Source organism: Pinus tabuliformis, chromosome 7 (assembly GCF_031772625.1).
Source record: "Pinus tabuliformis cultivar Carrire ecotype Pingquan chromosome 7, CPIR1, whole genome shotgun sequence".
NCBI classification, from domain to species: domain Eukaryota; kingdom Viridiplantae; phylum Streptophyta; class Pinopsida; order Pinales; family Pinaceae; genus Pinus; species Pinus tabuliformis.
The window spans coordinates 1,805,225,064-1,805,238,751 of NC_142293.1; the positions used below are offsets into that span (position 1 = coordinate 1,805,225,064).

Consider the following 13,688-nt stretch of genomic DNA (forward strand, 5'->3'; position numbering starts at 1 on the left):
ATTGTTTTTAAGAAAGATGGAACCGTATGAGTTCCATAGGAGGGCAAGGCCTCAAAGTGTCTGGACAGTGGACTGATCAAAGATGATCATTTTAGCCCGTACAATGACCTACATTTATTTTATAATTTACATTACATTTTATTTCATTTCACTTTAATATTATTTTACATTTCATTTATATTTATAAATAATGTACATTCAATTTAATAAATAGTGAACAAATAAACAATGCACAAATTATAATAAATAATGTAAAAATAATTCGTTAAATCATTCCTCTGAAATCAAATTTCATTTAACTTCATACATTTATATTCAAAATTTCTCAATCTTCCTTTTAGAATTGAGATATGAATTACTTTTCTAAATTTTTTATTCTCATCATTATATAACTCACAAAGATAAGGTTCAAATGATTTTATTCACACTAACATGAGTCCCTTCTAAAACCTAATATTTTATACTATCTCCATCCCATAATGTTAAAATCATTACATGTATATTTCAAAAGTAGCAACATAACTAAAATGTTTACCCCGACCCTACATTCTTGAGCTTCAAGCATCTGATGAGGCTTTATTGCCATGCATAACATGTAGATTAATTTGTAGTTATAAAGGCAAAGGCTCAATGACGGTTGTCATGACCAAATTCTTTATTTCATAGTTCGCAACGCTGAAGCCATCTCGGTATTTGTAGAGATGGTAGAAAGCTCTTAGAATGTCAAATGCATGTTTCTTGGAAGTGATTGGAACATTGCTATCAGGTCTTAGATACTGCCAATTTAGTTCCTTTAGTAATTTGTTGACCATGGAGTTGATATGATTGATCGCATCTTCCTCTGTTGACTCGGGATTCTCTTCCATATAACATGATATACACGAAGATTTTTCTCCACGGCTCCTCTCAGCCTGCACTTTCCATGCCAATAAATCGTTTATCCAACTCTCAATTAGAACCAATCATGTAATGCAAAGAAAAACTAACCAATCATGCAATCCAAAGAAAAACTAACCAATCATGCAATCCAAAGAAAAATTCCTTCCATTAACAGGATATACCTGGTAAGTGTGAATGTCGCCTTTTAGTCAGAGAATGGAAGATGCCACATCATTGAGCCTGGAAGGAAAGTCTATTTCTTGTAGGATGTGATGAGGAAAGGGAATGCCCAACGTCAGAATGGGTTGCAATGTGCCAATGCGATAACTGAAACTAACTTTCCCGTTATCCAGGTACTCCTCAAATGTTGGCAAAAGACCACTGAAAATCCACTTCGCTTCTTTCATATAAGCGTCAATATAATCCTCCAACTACACAGGCAATAGCAGAAGCAAAGCAAATGAACTAATAATCACATTACCTTCTCACAAATAAATAGTTGTGTATGTATGCTTTATTACTGTACATACAGCCTTTCGGGCATAGCTGAGCGTGTCTCGGCCTTGACACTTTTCTGCTTCTCCTGCCATTTCGTTAACGGTTTCGTAAAGCACCATATATACTCCTTTCATATATTATGGAAGCCACTCCGTCGCAGACGGATGCCACCTGATCATATAAACACAGATTTTGGTCAAGTAAATTAGTTCCTAAAGATTAATGGAGTGATGAAGCTTACATTCTTCTAAAATTCTTTGAATTGGTCATCGCCAATATAACCTCTTAACTGCCGCTGTGAAGAGTTCTAGCTCATCCATCATTCCAAAGGTGTCGTAAATATTGTCAAGAACCGTGCCAAGATGACTTATTTTGGCAAATCCAAGTCTGAACAAAGAATGTTGAGGTTCACTATCAATGCAAGAAGCCAACGTGTAATATTCTATGTGACGATGCCGAGGAAAGGTCATTTGAGAGAAACCCGAATCTTTCCACCATCTACACAAAGTTCATAGATTTCACATTATTTTACAGTCGACCACTCAAATCCTAGTTTTGTTGGGAATTTTTCTGGTAAAATTCCAAAAACAATTTAACTGAACACAGAGACAATGCTCTGTTTTTCTCCAGGATCTTAGCATAGGGAAGCTACAACTGATTTCTAAGAACAGAGTATTACACACACCCACAAAAGCCTTGTATTCATTAAAATAGAATGCCTGATACAAAATTCATCCTCTTTCTCTCAGAGGGATTCACCAAAAACATTTCAACAAAAAAAAAAAAAAAAACATTACTCTGTCTCCTCCTTAGATTTTACACTGCTGTGTGTAAAAATCTCATTTACATTTATTGCTGTAAAAACAGACTTTTACATATACTGCTGTAATAAAAAAAAAATCATATATCAGCGCTGCTGCGCGTTTCACTCACTTCACATATTCTTCAAAAGAAATATCATTATACGCTCCCGCGTATCACAAAAAAAAAAAAAAACCTCCAGCACATAAAACACTACATGCTCTGTTCTTGTTTCACCTTCGCACTGTTGTGCGTTTTCACCTTTTCATCACAGAATGGTCAACACCACAAAAAACATATATTATACAATGCATATGCAATACATCGAAAAAAACCACACGTAAATACGTTTTACTATGCCCATACCTCCGAAGGAATAAAAAACATTAAAATTAAAAACTTTTACCAATACTCTACGAACACATTTAAGTTGCCTTTATGTTTTACTGGCGGTCAACACAAAACTTTACGCAATGTCAAAATTCATTTGCTGTAGGTCTGATGTTGTCCGTCAACCGTTGATCTGCCCTCAAGAAATCGAACGGTTGAGGTGAATATCGGAAGGCTTTTATTTGCTGAACGTTATGTCCCGATGGAAAGGTTGTTTTGGAGAAGGTACAATGGACACGCGTCAAGTTTTCATTGCATCGGACGCGTTTGCACAAAAACCACTTGCTGACCAAAAGCGGTCCGATAACGTAGCTGGTTTTCCTGAGCTGTTTTGGTGAATTAAATGCTGCGCGGTTCAACTGTCGTGCAGTGGAAATTACGTTTTCAACACTCCCCTTTAATTTCAACTGCTGGGCGTTCAGTCATACTCCAACACTTCCTCAAAAATTCAAAGCTTTTCTGATCCAATGGCTTTGTCAAAATGTCTGCAACCTGTTCCTGAGTCCTGCAATGTTGTAAAACAATTTCTCCATTGCTTACCAATTCTCTGATGTAGTGAAACCTAGTGTCAATGTGTTTCATTCTCTTATGAAACACGAAATTCTTGGATAATGCAATAACTGAGCTATTGTCACAAAAAATCACCGTTGCTTTTGCCGCTCTTGGCCTAAGCTCCTTAACATTCTTCTCATCCAAACTGTTTGACATGCTGCTGCTGTAGCTGCCACATATTCAGCCTCTGCTGTAGACAACGCCACAATGCGCTGTTTCTTAGAAGCCCATGAAATGGCTCCTGAACCCATGTGAAAAACATAACCGGATGTGCTTTTCCGATCATCTACACTTCCAACCCAATCACTATCAGTGTATCCAACTAAATCTGAACATTCTGAGACAGTATATAAATTGGCAAACCTTTTAGTACCTTTAACATACCTCAGAATTCTCTTTGCTGCCTGCCAATGTGCTTCCTTTGGCCTCTCCATGAATCTGGAAATTAAACTAACAGCAAACATTATATCCGGCCTAGTTGCAGTTAAATACATAAGGCTGCCAACTATACTCTTGTACAAGCTAGGATCAAAATTCTTGCTACTGTCCTCTTTGCTGAGTTTTAATCCCATTACTGTGGGAATGATTGCTGCTTTGCACTCTTGCATATTAAATCTGCCCAACACTTCATTTACATATTTTGCCTGTGAGATAAAAATTCCATTTTCATTTTGATCTACTTCTATTCCTAAGAAGTATCTCAGCAAACCCATGTCAGTCATTTCAAATTCTTCTTTCATGACTGATTTGAAATTTTTAATGAGGTAGTCATCATTACCTGTAAAAATCACATCATCAACATACAACACTACAATTAAAATTTTACCATCCTTTTCTTTGATGTAGAGGGTGGGTTCTCCCTCACACTTTGCAAATTCATTTTCCAGTAGATAGGAATCTATCCTACTGTACCATGCTCTTGGCGCTTGCTTCAGCCCATAAAGAGATTTCTTCAATCTACATACTTTGTGCTCTTGGCCTTTCTTCTCATAGCCTAGAGGTTGCTCAATGTAAACCTCTTCCTTTAACACTCCATTTAGGAATGCTGACTTCACGTCCATTTGGTAAACTTTCCACTTGTTTTGTGCTGCTATGGACAACACTGCTCTCACGGTTTCCATTCTTGCAACTGGTGCGAAAGTCTCCTCATAGTCTCTCCCATACTGCTGCTTGTATCCTTTGACAACCAATCTTGCCTTGTGCCTTTCTATCTTGCCTTCAGCATTACTTTTGGTCTTGTAGACCCATTTAACTCCAATGACTTCTTTACCTTTTGGTAGTTCAACCAAATCCCATGTCTTGTTTTTTTCTATGGCATTAATCTCTTCATCCATAGCTTCTATCCATTTCCTATTCTTAATTGCATCTTCGAAATGAATAGGGTCATCAACATGACAATACAAAGCAAACAAAGAATTCATTCCTTCATCATAAATGTCACTTAAGTTTCTGAACTTCTTACCTCTTTCATTTGGTGTACAGGTGCTTGAAGAAGCGCTTGAATTTCCTCCTTGTGGTGTGCTTGGAGAAGCACTTTCATTTCTCCTCAAGGGTGTCTCTTGCTGTCCTTGTGTTGATGCTGCTGTTTGGGGATGTATTTCAGCCATCTCCTCATCATCTTCATCATGAGACAAACAGTTTTTAACATTCACTGTTTTCTCTATGCGTCCATCCCAAGCTTCCTCCTCAATGAACTGAACATCTCTGCTCACAAAAAATTTCTTGGTAGATGGGATATACAACCTGTAAGCTTTGAATTCCTCACTGTATCCAATGAAAATACATTTCTCCCCTTTGATGTCCAACTTCTTCCTTAGCTGATCTGGAATGTGTGCATAGGCCACACATCCAAAAATTTTCATGTGGGTGACTCCTTGCTTTCTCCCACTCCATGCTTCTTCCGGCACTTTGTTCATCATAGATTTTGTAGGACACCTATTCAAGATATATACTGCACAGTGTACAGCTTCAGCCCAATAATCATTTGGCAAATGCTTTGCCTTCAACATACTCCTCGCCATATCCATGATGGTCCTGTTCTTCCTTTCAGCAACTCCATTTTGCTGCGGGGTGTACCTAGCTATAAATTGCTTATGAATTCCATTTTCTCTACAAAACCGTAGGAATTCCTTGGAGATATACTCACCTCCTCTATCAGTTCTCAGAACTTTGATATGCAGCCCGCTTTGGTTTTCCACAAGTGCTTTGAAATTTCGAAATTTTTCAAACACTTCACTTTTGTTCTTCAGGAAATAAACCCAAGTTTTTCTAGTGAAATCATCAATGAATGTTAGAAAATATTGGCTGCCTGCTAGTGATGGAGTTTGCATCGGTTCACATAAGTCTGAGTGGACAATCTCTAAGGGTGCTTTTTCCCTTATGCTTTTCCCTGATGGAAAACTTTCTGTGTTGTTTCCCCAAGATACAACCTTCACAAACGCTGTCTGGTTTCTCTATCAATGGTAATCCTCTTACCATTCCTTTTCTGCTCAACAAGTTAAGACCTCCAAAGTTGAGATGTCCAAATCTCAAGTGCCACAACCAGTTTTCATCCTTTGGTACGCTTTGGAAAGCCTCTTGGGTAACTGCTGCAATTACTTTTTTGTTTCTCAAATCTGCCCTTATTCTGAGAGGGAACATCCTGTTCATTGTCATCTTTACTTCAACAATACATCGTTTGCTGGGTGCTTTATCCATGATGGTGCACACATCATTCACAAAGAAAACATTGTAACTCTTTTGAACAAGTTGTCCAATACTTAAGAGGTTACACTTCATTCCAGGGACATAATAGACATCTGCTATGGTTTTCCTTTCACCTTTCTTTGTAAATATTTTTACTTCTCCTTTTCCCATAACAAAAATTTTACTATCAGTCCCAAGTGTGACTTGTGATTTTACATTTTGATCTAAAGCAGAAAACAGGGCTATGTTTCCTGTCATATGGTTACTGCAACCGGAGTCTAGAAACCATATGTCTTCACTGTTTGTTTCAGCCATGTTACAAGCTAACAATACATTATCTTGGCTGATATTCTCTTTAGTGATATTTGCACTAGATCTATTGTTCATATCATGCTGCTTTTTTTTACATTCACTGGCATAATGCCCATATTTTTTACAATAATAACATTGGAAATTGGATTTTTCATACCTTTGTCCTTGAGCATGATGTTGTCCACTTTGTTGGCTGCTGCCTTGGCCTTGGTTCTGATTTGGATTTCTGCCTCTTCCTTGAGCATTTGCTGGGCTGTTCCTTCCACCTCTGTTTTGGCTTTTGCCTCTTCCTCTCTTGTTTTCTCTGCCTTGACCTCTTCCTCTTCCAAAGGACATTTGGGTCTTGAAGGCTTGCTCTAGAGATGAGTTTACATTTCTACTCAACCTCTGCTCATGTGTTATCAGTGATGCATGAAGTTCATCAACTGAAAAGTTTGAGAGATCCTTTGTCTCTTTTATGGTGGTGATAATCACATCAAATTTTGAGGGTAGGACCCTCAATATTTTCTCCACAATCCTCCTTTCTTCAAAAACTTCTCCATGAGTCCTTATCTGTGTGACCAATCCAATCATATGTGTGAAGAACGAGTCAATATTGTCTGACTCCTTCATGCACAGATTCTCAAAATCTTTCCTCAGCAACTGTAGTTTTGCTGTCTTCACTTTCTCCATGCCATGATAGGTTGTCTTGAGGGTTTGCCATGCTTCTTTGGATGTTTTAGCTGCTGCTATCCTTGGAAACACACTCTGGTCAACTGCTTGATACAAAAATACAAGGGCTTTTGAATCCTTCTTCCTATTGCTCTTCAACAGATCCTTCTCTGCCTGAGTTAATCTATTAAACTCATTTTCATCTGCTGGTTCTTCAAAGCCATCTTCAACTAATTCCCATAAATCTTGAAAGACAAACAGGGCTCTCATGGTTATTGCCCAATAGTCATAGTTTTTCCCATTAAACTGTGGGAGATGAGTATTAAACATACCCATGCTAGTGCTTGTGCTGGCCATTTCTTGCATTCTCAGCTATGCTTCAAATTCTTGACTGTGTATTTAAAAACACTGACTGTTTCTTCAGCAGTAACAAAAAAAACTAATATGAGAAATACCTGGATCCTTTTGCCTGAGACTTCACTCTGCTGGAGAAGTTGTTGCAGCAAAAAACTCCTTCCTTCAGCTTCTTTGACACCTTCAAAGAGCCTGGATCTGCTCTGATACCACTGTTGGGAATTTTTCTGGTAAAATTCCAAAAACAAATTAACTGAACACAGAGACAATGCTCTGTTTTTCTCCAGGATCTTAGCACAGGGAAGCTACAACTGATTTCTAAGAACAGAGTATTACACACACCCACAAAAGCCTTGTATTCATTAAAATAGAATCCCTGATACAAAATTCATCCTCTTTCTCTCAGAGGGATTTACCAAAAACATTTCAACAAAAACAAAAAAAAAACATTACTCTGTCTCCTCCTGAGATTTTACACTGCTGTGTGTAAAAATCTCATTTACATTTACTGCTGTAAAAACAGACTTTTACATATACTGTTGTAATAAAAAAATCATATATCAGCACTGCTGCGTGTTTCACTCACCTCACATATTCTTCAAAAGAAATATCATTATACACTCCTCTGTATCACAAAAAAAAAAAACCTCCAGCGCATAAAACACTACATGCTCTGTTCTTGTTTCACTTTCGCACTGCTGTGCGTTTTCACCTTTTCATTACAGAATGGTCAACACCACAAAAAACATATATTATACAATGCATATGCAATATATCGAAAAACACCACACGTAAATACGTTTTACTATGCCCATACCTCCGAAGGAATAAAAAACATTAAAATTAAAAACTTTTACCAATACTCTACGAACACATTTAAGTTGCCTTTATGTTTTACTGGCGGTCAACACAAAACTTTACGCAATGTCAAAATTCATTCGCTGCAGGTCTGATGTTGTCCGTCAACCGTTGATCTGCCCTCAAGAAATCGAACGGTTGAGGTGAATATCGGAAGGCTTTTATTTGCTGAACGTTATGTCCCAATGGAAAGGCTGTTTTGGAGAAGGTACAATGGACGCGCGTCAAGTTTTCATTGCATCGGACGCGTTTGTACGAAAACCATTTGCTGACCAAAAGCGGTCCGATAAGGTAGCTGGTTTTCCTGAGCTGTTTTGGTGAATTAAATGCTGCGCGGTTCAACTGTCGCGCAGTTGAAATTACAATTTCAACACTCCCCTTTAATTTCAACTGTTGGGCGTTCAGTCATACCCAAACACTTCCTCAAAAATTCAAAGCTTTTCTGATCCAATGGCTTTGTCAAAATGTCTGCAACCTGTTCCTGAGTCCTGCAATGTTGTAAAACAATTTCTCCATTGCTTACCAATTCTCTGATGTAGTGAAACCTAGTGTCAATGTGTTTCGTTCTCTTATGAAACACGGAATTCTTGGATAATGCAATAGCTGAGCTATTGTCACAAAAAATCACCGTTGCTTTTCTCTGCTCTTGGCCTAAGCTCCTTAACATTCTTCTCATCCAAACTGCTTGACATGCTGCTGCTATAGCTGCCACATATTCAGCCTCTACTGTAGACAACGCTACAATGGACTGTTTCTTAGAAGCCCATGAAATGGCTCGTGAACCCATGTGAAAAACATAACCGGATGTGCTTTTCCGATCATTTATACTTCCAGCCCAATCACTATCAGTGTATCCAACTAAATCTGAACATTCTGAGACAGTATATAAAATGTTAAACCTTTTAGTACTTTTAACATACCTCAGAATTCTCTTTGCTGCCTGCCAATGTGCTTCCTTTGGCCTCTCTATGAATCTGGAAATTAAACTAACAACAAACATTATAAGTTTTTCTGCTAAACAGATATTATCCGATGACATAATTCATCACATCACCTGAAGAGAAGTTTTAGCTCTTGTTGTTGTAAAGAGTGAAACATATTGAACTCCAACTTTGCAAGTTCTAGAAGTTTTTGGGTCTTCATATTTGGCATCCTGGAAACAAACAAATGTAACGAACATTAATTGAAAATTTGACAGGAAATCTGAATTGTTAAGACAGATTTTTTGTGAAAAGCAACAATGTCCCTTGGCTTAATGGGCAAAACAACATCAAATGGCCTAACGGTGTCCGTTTATATATTCAACTTCATCGAAATCTAATAGGGTTTTGGAATTTTCTCCACAAAAGTGGATCAAATCTTTGCAAATAGAAACGGGTTGTTACACGATGAAATCATGGCCCTACAAATAAATGGGGTCCTGTCCAAATACGTCGATGTAGTTCCTTGCTTCCAATCTTGCCAAATTTATATACCAACTATATTCCAGAACGTACGATATCTGCCAACAACAAAATTTAAATTGTAAAATACAGATCGCAACATGTGTGTAAATGAAGGGATGTCATGTTATGATGATGGTATGACCTCTTCACCTCTCGTGAAAGACTGCAGACCGGAAGCTTTAGTATGGCTTCTTTTAAATATATTGTAGAGAAGATTTCTGCCTCTTCCATAACTTTCTCTCCCGGGAAGGCAATGAGGGAAGCCCGAAATAAGTTGAGAACACTTCTTATCTCTCCCTCTGTTTGAATGGCCGAACATGCAAACTGCTCATTTTGTTCTTTGAAGCGTTCTAAGACATCTGATGTTAACTTATAACGTATTAGTAATAAATATCTGCAAGTAGTAGATGGAAGCTCAGAGCAATCATAAAAGAACTTCAAATAGTGACTTATTTAATAGATTTTTATGCATACCTGAAGACACTGGATATCCGTGTAGTCGAAGAGTTCGAAGCCCCAAGGCAGTTGAGATGAGATCGGCAACAACACTGTCTCTTCCACACCCAATACCTTTTTCATTCCAATAACTATAGAAAATGGTCTTTTTCATTCCAATAACTATAGAAAAATGGTCAACAGTAAGAGGATTTCAATATTTCTTTAAAAAGCTAATTTTTCAGATTACCATATAGATTAGTGATCAACTTGCTGCAGTTGAGGAAAATATTACAGATGCAGATCATGGCACTGACTGAATTTCCAACTTCATGGTACTGACTGAATATATTTACAAGAAGTATTGAATGGAGTTAAAAAGATAACCAGAAGGGTCGTGATCAAAACATAACAAACAAGGGTCCAGGTAAACTACCTAATAAAGACAAGGACAATATTAATGAGTCAACCTCATATTGAAGGTAAAAGAAGTTCAATAAAATCAACTGCTAAAATTAAATCAATAAATTTGTTTGGGAAGAGTATAGAAATAAATTTATATTTGCAGCCTTTTGTATGGCCTCAAGTAAGGCAACTAAAACATGACATGGTATCTTGTATACGGTTAACAGAAATAGTTGTTCAATGGAAGATGGAGGATATTATTATCTTATATATATGAATAAGCATGAATATGAGGATTCGTCTTCTTACTGATTAGCCGAGGATCTGCAGTGTATCTAGGTTTTTTTAGACATATTTTTGTGGGATGGGCATATTAGAAGAAAAGCTATGTAAATAAAAACTTTCTTTTTAATGAAAACGAAGTTAGTTTTTAATTTTGAAAAATAAAAAAGAGAATAAGTATATGAGGATGGCAGTGGAGTAAATATTGTAGAAAATATATGAAGATGGGAAGGTGGAAAATATTGGAAAAATATACGAGGATATGGAAAGGGTATATATAAAAGAAAATAGATGGAGAGAAAAAAATATAGGACATGTTTGTTGAGGTGGAGGAATTGCCAGGATGATCTTTTTGGCTGGAATCTGGGTAAAAAAATGAATTGCCTGGATGATTTTTTTGCTGGAATCTGGGTAAACTTTTTTTGACAAATCAGTGTTTATAATCTATTGGAATCAAGTAATCTCTACATGGAATGGAATATTCCCCATATGGCGCAGGAAAGATGAGATGGGCTTGGATAACATTCTGGCTGGGGATAGTAGTTGCGGTGGGCGGGCATCCGAAGTGAGAATGGAGGTGCCAAAATTACTTTTTGGACATTCCAAGTATTCACATATTAGGTGACTCAAAGGTTATCATTGAACATATATTAAGGAATAGAAATATCACTCAAATGCATCTTCAGGGATGGCTCAATCGTATTGGGCCTTTATGGGGCTCTCATAGTGATTACTCTATTGAACACATCATAAAGAAATACAATCAGAATGATGATTTTCTATCAAAGAAGGGACTAATGGACACTAGGGACATGAAGCATACAAAGTTAAGACTGGGCAGCATTACAATGGATATGGTGACTTTTCCCATCCCTAGATAGGATATATATTTTATGTTTTAGCATTAGGTATATGTTGGATATTATGCACTGTTTTATTTTTTGGTTTTTTTTGTAATTTTGGTTACTATACTGTTTATTAGGATCATTGTAGTTAATGCTGATGAAGTATATATATGTATTTTTATATGCCAACAGTGATCATCTGCCTTACTATATTTCCTGTTTTATGATGATGAGATAGAGTTGTATGTCTACATATTTTGTGGACAAGAACTATATGGAGGAGATGCATAGATGTAGATGTTTTTATATGGAGGAGATGCCAAGAGGTATATGATATTTGAATAGATGTATTGGTTTATACATATCAATATAAATATAGTGTTTTTTTCTTGCTGAAAAAAAAATCATGTTTTTGAAGGTAGAAATAGATTCAGCACCATCAAAAATATTTAGGGCACCTAAAATATTGAAGTTTAACAACTATAACCTGGATTTACAAAAATCCCTACTAAATTTTTCAAAACATTACCAAAATTTTCAAGGCAAAAAAACAGTCTGATTAGACTACCTTAAAAATATATATAAAAATAATATGAAAACATACGCAGGGAAACAATATTGAAAAACTATATAAGGAGGTGGTGAAAATATTGAAAAAAATATGGCATAGAAAATCAAAATATTCCTTAACAAAGTAAATATACAATTGAGACGCTGGAAAAAAAGACCTGCCGGAAATTTATGAAGGAGAAATAAATAATGATGATAACGCTGCGATGACTTACATGTAAACATGATCCAGAGCTGATTTTATTTCACTTTTGAAATGCCTATCGATTCCCAAACGTTCAATGCTATCGACTATAGAGAGCTGCATAAGGAGATCATTGCAGGGGTTGATTAATTCTCCATTTTTAACCGAGATTGAATTGATCATCTCTTTTACTTCTCCAATAAGTTTCTGAGCACTTTCATGGTACGAAGTTGCCTGACCCATATAATACATCCAGAAATGTAAATAAAAGGAATTTCAGTTGTCAGTGAAGAAGGAATACGAGAAAGAAAAACTTCAAAGATGAAAATTACCCCATAAGGCGTTGAGAGGGACTGTATGAAATTATGGTCCCAGAGGTTGGAATGATGATTGGCTATGCGTCTCTGTACGCCTTCATCGGATACAGTGGTTATCCAACACATGCGGATGGAAGTTGACATCGTTCTGCGGACAACCTTAACCTCGCTAGAACTGACCAACGATTTGTGCATGCACCATCTGGGAGCCAACGGTGCGACAGAAAGCAGAGCCATTCCTATTCGATATGATATGATATACCAAAAAGTGACGCAGCTCAAAATAATGAACTGAAATTCTGCGAGATCCACGTTACCTAGGTTACTAATTTATAGGCAAATATCCCACAGTGAGCAAATTATTGGTATATATAATCAAATATTAGCCCCAATTTTTTATTTATTTATTAAGATCAAGATAGTTTATGTGATAGATTGTTTTTGTATTTGGTTGATGTATTTGGATAAAGCTTCACAATAAACACTCTTAGTTTTCTCTACAAACCCTTAACTAAATAGATTATCCTAAAAGCTACCTGGTCGAATATCCTGTTGTCTTTGAAAGCATCTTCTAAAATGAAATGCCTTTTTATTTCCACTTAAAAATACATACTATTTCCTCTCACAAATATTTTGTCCCATATCAGTAAAACAACTACCATCATTAAAACCCCGTCATCCCAATCATCGTGCGGCATCTCCTTCATCCAAATCATAGTGGCATCTCCTTCATCCAAATCATAGTGGGGCATCTCCTTCTGTCGTAATCTTCAACCAAACAGCGCTGTAAAATCTGACTAATCGAGCTTGTCGGATTTCGACCGACCAGCTCACTAAGCCTTCAACTATCCACGTGTTCAATCAATAAATAGAATACACTCACTACGAGCCAATCACCCGAATCCTTTCTTTCGGAGGGCTAAAAAGTCTATTTGTTGTACTGTCATGGGTTATTTTTTAGAAAGGTTTTATATATATTTTGAACACAAGTATATTTTAGAGAAATTAGATTGGAAAAATTCACTTGAAAAATTTATAAAAAGTCACACTATAAGCAACTCGTATTAAGTTACATTAACAAAAAAACAAAAAAAACAGAAAAAAGTATAATAAGTTGAAAAGCTTCCAAAAAGTTGCACTATAGACATTGAAAAAAACAAAAAAAGAGCATAATAAGTAGAAAAGCTTCCAAAAAGTGGCACTATTTACATTGAAAAAAACAAAA

General features: G+C 36.5%; 1 pseudogene; it reads right to left on the reverse strand.

Moving 5' to 3' along the window:
• Window positions 1-611: 611 nt before the first annotated feature.
• Window positions 612-12,700, reverse strand: LOC149255576 ((R)-linalool synthase 1, chloroplastic-like; annotated as a pseudogene).
• Between the last annotated feature and the right edge of the window lie 988 nt (window positions 12,701-13,688).